Raw genomic sequence first — 6,754 nt, 5'->3', positions numbered from 1 at the left:
AATCATTTTTTAAAGTGCAAAAGGGTCATTATGGGTCACATGGATGCAACTAATGTCAGCAGAGTATACCAATCCATTAGTTTTTCATATAGGTCTACATACAGAATTTTATATGAATACATATGCAGTGTTTGCTCTGTTAAATATAATATGTTTGCTCTGTTAAATTGCTGTTTAGCAGAGCAGTGGTAAATATATGTTGTTATATATGGTATATAAGTTATTTTAAGTTACATTTTTAATCATACACTGCAATGAAAACACCATTTAACCAATTGATTAAATATAACAGCCAGCTTACAAATACAGCTAAATAAATAGCACGTGTATATTTTTCCTGTTCTTTCTTTTAAAACATGTAATCTTTTCTTGTAATTGCAATGTTACCACACTATTGGCTGTCTCTCCGAGTTGTTTTGAGTATGATTGGTTATTCAGACTGTCATCCAGGAATCTGGCCAATGACAACTATGCGCGCCTTTTACTGGTCAAGTTTGAATACGTCTGTTGGAGTGAGTGGGTCAGTGGGTGTGTGCTGCTGCTCGGGATCTTCTAGCCCGATCTCACGGGAAAACGTACAAATTCTACAAAGTGGCTTATTCGTACGAATTCATACGACCTGACTCGTACGAATTAGTACGATTTTTGGAAAATCGTACATATTTGACGAATTGGCCAATTCGTATGAATTCATACGAATGACCTACCCCTGACCCCGCCCCTAAACCTACCCATCACGTGGGTTTAGACAAATCGTACAAATTCGTACGAGTGAGGTCGTACGAATTAGTACGAATTAGCCAACTTTTTATCATTCGTACGAATTCGTACGAATTGGTCGTGAGATAGCGTTGGATCTTCAGTAGGCTACTAGCACTGTGGCTTTTATATTGTTTAAAACATGTATTATTTTACATCGGACTTCTGCATTTTTATTTTGAGTGAGTTGCGGGATGTAAATTAAGAACAAACAAGGAATATGGACAACGCATTTTAACAACGTGTAACGGACATATTGCAATCTGCGGAAGGTAAATAACTTTTTATTTTATAAAAACAATTCTGCTATATTAAAATATAGTGTGTTAAATTGAGAATCTAAACGCGATTAGAGCATTATGTATTAGGCTGATGTTACTGTATGTGTTGCTAGCATGTGTAAATATATTGTCAGCTTAGTTAACTTAATTTTTTTTTTTTTTTTTTTATCAGCATAGGAGCTTTAGAATGACTGAGAACATTGTCTCTTTATACAGAGAGGAACTCGAACCACACCCTTTGACTCTAGAATAATAAGTTATGCAAACTAGGCTTTTGAATAGTTGTTGATCGCGGGATATAACGTTAACGTTAGGCCTAACGTTACCGATCAGTCATCATAATATGTTTTGGATTTGGTGAGTAAAATTTTGCAAGCTTTCACAAATGTCTGTTTGTAAAATGCTAATATACAAATAGCTAATATTGCTGTGTATGTGTGTGTTTCCCTCATGATCCAGGAATTTTGAAAATAAATATGATCCAGCCACATGATCTTCAGATGCGGTGAGTATTGTTATATTAAAATACACGTGAAATAGAGGCAGGACATGTAAACTCTGCTCAAAGACACTCTAGTTCAAACCTTCCAGACAATATTTTACCTATCTTCTTGAGTTTTGGAACAACATGAAGTAAATAATGAGAGAACAACATTTTTTGGATGAGCTGTTCTTTTAAGGACATGTTTCCAGGGTCCTTTGCTAAATTAACCATGGTTTTTATTATAGTAAAAGTTTAGAAACCATGTTTTTATGGATTGATTACAACAAAAAATAACCATTTGGTTAGTATAGCAAAACCATGGTTAATGTTAGTAAGTGTTCTCCAGATTTATGTAACACTTAAAGGAGAACTCCAGTCAATTTTAACATTGAGCTCATTTTTTTTGGTAAATTTGGAGTGCTGTCAGTACAGAGAACAACGACCAAGATCGGTGTTGCCTACACCGTGTTATCCTCTTTTTAAAATTTGTCCTCTTTTTTAAAATCAAAGTCCACAGTAGTCGATTGTCGAGTTCTCCACTGTTGCTTAGTTACCTGTGATCACGCGCGTGAACTCGACAATCGACTACTGTGGACTTCGACCGAAAACAGGAAGTAAATACAGGTATGTGCGCTGGCTGAATTAACATCACTTTTATTCATATCTTTCACATCTACTGCAGTCAGATTCACCGCGTTCACTCTGAAGGAATCACTCACAATGGCTGGGCACTTGTAATGACACATCAAGGATGTTAAGAGGGTAAAAGCAGGTTTAAAACTTGCCCCATTGAAGTCAACAGGGTGCAAATTTTAAAAAGAGGATAACACGGTGTAGGCAACACAGATTTTTGTCGTTGTTCTCTGTACTGACAGCACTCCAAATTTACAAAAAAATTAGCTCAATGTTAAAATTGACCGGAGTTCTCCTTTAAGGAACACGTTAAAAAATGGTCCTATGTCACCCAGATCAATAGTCTGTTAACACACAGGTAATAATTAACACACTTTTTAATATTTTTTAGATCAAACATTGGAACAATGTTTACGGAGCAGAACAGGCACCAACAGAGAAACAAGCCCATCACTAGTAAGTATCCACTGCAGTATATAAAACAAAACAAAATATCTCTTCTTTTTTTTCTCCCTTGTGCCATCCCAGATGTATATCTGACTTTCTTTCCACAGAGATTTTTGAAAAATTATCCTTTATTGTAAGCTGATATAATGCAAGTGCATGCTCCAGAAACTATATACAGCCTACAAACAGCCTGCTGTGTGGTTCACACAAGAAGTTTTCTGCACTTATCATGTGAGCTTTACAATGCTCTTGGATTATTGTCAGGATGTGTGTTTGGACTTTTTCGACCTTCAGTATTTTGGTGTCTATTCACTTGCATTATTCGACACAAGAACACGAGATGGATAATTTTTCTGAAAGTCTAGGTTTTTTTTTCTAAAAGTTGTGTTCATCTGAATCATATACTTTTCGGGCGGCATAAGGGAGAGTAAATGAGGGGAGAATCCCCTTCCACAAATGCGTTAGCAAAGGGTACATACGATGGTAAATTAACTGAAGTAATTTTATTTTATATTTATGGCAAGTCCCCGTGATTCATTTTAAAACTAGATATGGTGGAAGAGTTCAATTTAACAGAATAATTTGAATTGTTTGTTTGGGTTTGCTATATTACACACATTTCCATCATACATTTCATATAAAGTTAAATAAGTTCCATAGGTAAAACTATTAATAGATAACGTTAAATGTAACTACCTGCAGGGTTCAACTTTTACACAACAACGATGTACTAAAAACAGAAACGTTTTTTCTTTGTACAGATGAAAACGTTATAAAAACGATTCCCGTTCGCACAGATCCGCGAAAACGACTCTACATGTTCCTTCTTTTGGTGATGCACATTTTTCAATCTGACATAAGTTTTAGATACAAGACAAATCAGAAGACAAACAGACAATTTAAATAAAAATGAATTAAGCTTGTTTAAAGGAAACAAAAATAATTGAAATCATTTTGAGAGAATCATAGTGTGTCCTTTTTTTCTTCTTCCCAGATGCACCAAGGATCCAGCTGATTACTGGCCGTTTGCTGGATTGCTGTTTATTTGCTGCATCTGTCACTTCTGGTACACTTTTGTTGTATGTTTTGATTTAACTTATTAATAAACGTGTATAGTAAGGATTCTGAATGTAAAGACCATATAATATTTAATATCAGAACTATGTGACCCCCAGGGGTCTGAATAATTCCATTTTATTTAGATTACAAGTTTACATTGTTTAAGTACTCTTAAATTATATGTAAACACAAGTGCTGTAAATTAAAGTTTGAGATGATTTTAATCAGTTTTATACAGTTTCTTTACATACTTATTTTGTCTTCTAAAATAAAACTGTTTTCTTGCATTCTTGAGCATGTCTTGACAATTTATTGAATGTGTTTGATCGTTATAATTTAGGAAATACCTGTAAAATAAGTGTTTCTCAGTAGAACTTTTAGTGCCATAACTTTATTAAAGGTGTTTGGTCATTATAATCTTGGAAAAATCCATAAAATAAAAGTTTTACACTGTAAAAAAATAATCATAAAAAAATGGTCAAATGACTGGCAGCTACGGCTGCCAAACAAAAACCGTAAAATTAAGGTAAAATATCTTCATTCAAACAAGGAAAAACCTGTAAAATAACAGTGTTTTTTTCTAAAACTTTTAATGAAAAATTCTGTAAAATTATAGTTTTTGCACTTTATTGGAATTAAGATATTTTACTTTAATTTTACGGTTTTTGTTTGCCAGCCGTAGCTGCCAGTCATTTGACCGTTTTTTTACGATTATTTTTTTTACAGTGTAGGACTTAATAGGGAGTGGGCAGGCTCTCCGTAGACGGGCTCTGGTAATATTTACATGTGAGGTGTAGTTTCATCTAGGGATGTTAACCGATGACCGTTTGACCGATGGTTGACCGTATCAACATTAACCGATCAAAGTTGTTGTTAGTCGGTTAAAAAAAAAATGTATCTCTCAAATTAGGCTATTATAGACAGTAGACTAAACGCTACTCCAGTTAGCCATCTCATTCCAAGATCTTTTTGTGTGAAGTGAACAAATCCCTCCAGTGTTTCCCACACAGACTCATTCGTGGCGGTGCGCCACAGAATCAACACCGGCCGCCACATATTGCGTTTCGTTATAAAAAAATGTTTTACACAACTTAAAACACGCAGCGTATTCATTCACCTGCATTTCCTTTCCCTGCTCTTCCTCCTTCTCTCTGTCACTCACGCGTCTCTCTCACAAGCAATTTTGTGTCTCGCCAAAGCCTTATTTGATCGGTGAGTGATGTACATCTTGAGTTTTGGAACAACATGAAGTAAATAATGAGAGAACAACATTTTTTGGATGAGCTGTTCTTTTAAGGACATGTTTTGTAGGCTTTGTACACTCTGGGACATCCTAAAACCTTCTTCACTGCAGCCGAACCTCTATTCTTGAAGCTCTTGATGATCTGGTAAATGGTTCTTTCAGGTGCAAAATTCTTTGCAGCTATTTCCTTACATGTGAGACCATTTTGATGCAAAGATGATGGCTGCACATCTTTCTTTGTAGGAAACCATTGCTAACAGAAGAACACAATGATTGGAAGTACTCCTTCCTTCCTCTTATAGCAATCATGTGCTGATGATATGATTAGTAAAATTATGTTAGCTGGTCATTTGGTCCCAAGGACAAAAACAGTGAAATTTGGGGTTTTGTGATAAAACTTTTTGCAAATATGTAAAATGCCTCTGATCACTCCGCACAATAATCTAGAAAAATGTGAATCAACATCAACAACTGAAGCAGCAACATTTTTTCAAATTTGGCAACAGCTGTACCCTGTCATTCAAGTGGGAAGTGGGACCTTAATAACGTTCCATTTTTGGAAGGTAATTTATCTGCTAGACAACATGAGGGTTAACACTAGGAGTCTCATGCTCATCTGAGGATGCTGCCTCATAATCCGGGTCCTCTTCGACATTATCGTCTATATCAGACACATTCTCCTCTGTCACTGTCAATTTCAAAGAACTATGACAAAGTCTAATTGACAGAAAACCTTTGCTTAGAGGTAATTTTCAATTGAGAAAGAGCCTAAAGAGAGCTCACAGAGCACAAAGAGAAATGGTTTATAAGGCTTCTGTGGAAGCTTTTATATATTTGCTCCTCCCCTATATTATGTTTTCCCCTCCCCCACGGCACAAAATATTGTTCTTGCAAGTATTATGTTTTCCCTTCACTGGAAATATATAATTGGCACTGGAAATATCTAATTTCTTGAGAGAATTATGATTCCCCCTCCACTATTTCGTGTGAACTATCAGTGGTTCTTTCAATACTTCAGGTAGGCTTAAATGGTAATGTTAGATTAGGGCCCTAAAGCAGAGGGAAGTTTTTTGAACATCATAAAATCTCAAGTTATAATGACCTAAATATCATCCAAAACAATCAAAACAAATGTGTGATTTGTGTCAAATTACCAATGTGTGAACAGCAAAATGTTTTATATTTCTTATATGTTTTATACAGCAAAATGAGCCTGGGGTCAAATTGACCCCAAAGAACACTAACGCTACAATGTGTACTGAACATTGAAAACATATTATCATGTTAATTTTGTTTACCCAGTTGTCCCTATTATATTAGGAAAAGTCTTTAAACATGAAGATTTTTTATGTATATATATATATATATATATATATTTTTTATTATGTATTTAGAGGCGTTGAACACTGAATGGGGTCAAATCGACCCCAAGAGGGCATCTTAACCACATCAAGGGACCCCTCAGATAAGTTTCAGGGGCTGCTCAAAGGAAGGATGATCTACAGTGGCTGATTATTACGGATTAAAGCAATAACCACCACACCTGGGTTTAGTTATGTTCCACCTGTGCATTGCTTTCATGTGGAAATACTAAACAATAAAAAAAGTGAAGAAATTAAGCAAAAAAGAAAAAAAAAACCATGAACTTTTAAACAGTGTAAGAGAATCCTAATCTGAACTGAATAAATTAATTGCATTTCAAAGCTAATGAAAAAAAAAAAACAAAAAAACATGTTACATCATCAGTGGGCAGTAGATGGGTGGGCTGTCTGATACAGACTGTATAAATGAAAGGACAGTAAGGAGAGCAGAACAAACTCCTAACAGGAGGAGACTCACTCATGGCCT

The 6,754-nt window shown here is 35.2% G+C and overlaps 1 long non-coding RNA gene across 1 annotated transcript; it reads left to right on the top strand.

Annotated features, from left to right (window-relative positions):
• Nucleotides 1-896: 896 nt before the first annotated feature.
• On the top strand, nt 897-3,944 carry LOC309489268. Its single transcript, XR_014202372.1, has 4 exons — nt 897-1,031; nt 1,500-1,545; nt 2,549-2,613; nt 3,599-3,944. It is a non-coding gene; the product is annotated as an uncharacterized lncRNA (long non-coding RNA).
• Nucleotides 3,945-6,754: the final 2,810 nt, after the last annotated feature.

This window comes from Leuciscus leuciscus, assembly GCF_965113295.1.
Source record: "Leuciscus leuciscus genome assembly, chromosome: 24".
In the NCBI taxonomy this organism is placed as follows: Eukaryota; Metazoa; Chordata; class Actinopteri; order Cypriniformes; family Leuciscidae; genus Leuciscus; species Leuciscus leuciscus.
Note: the sequence above shows the minus strand (reverse complement) of the source record. Positions and strands in the feature narration are given on the sequence as shown.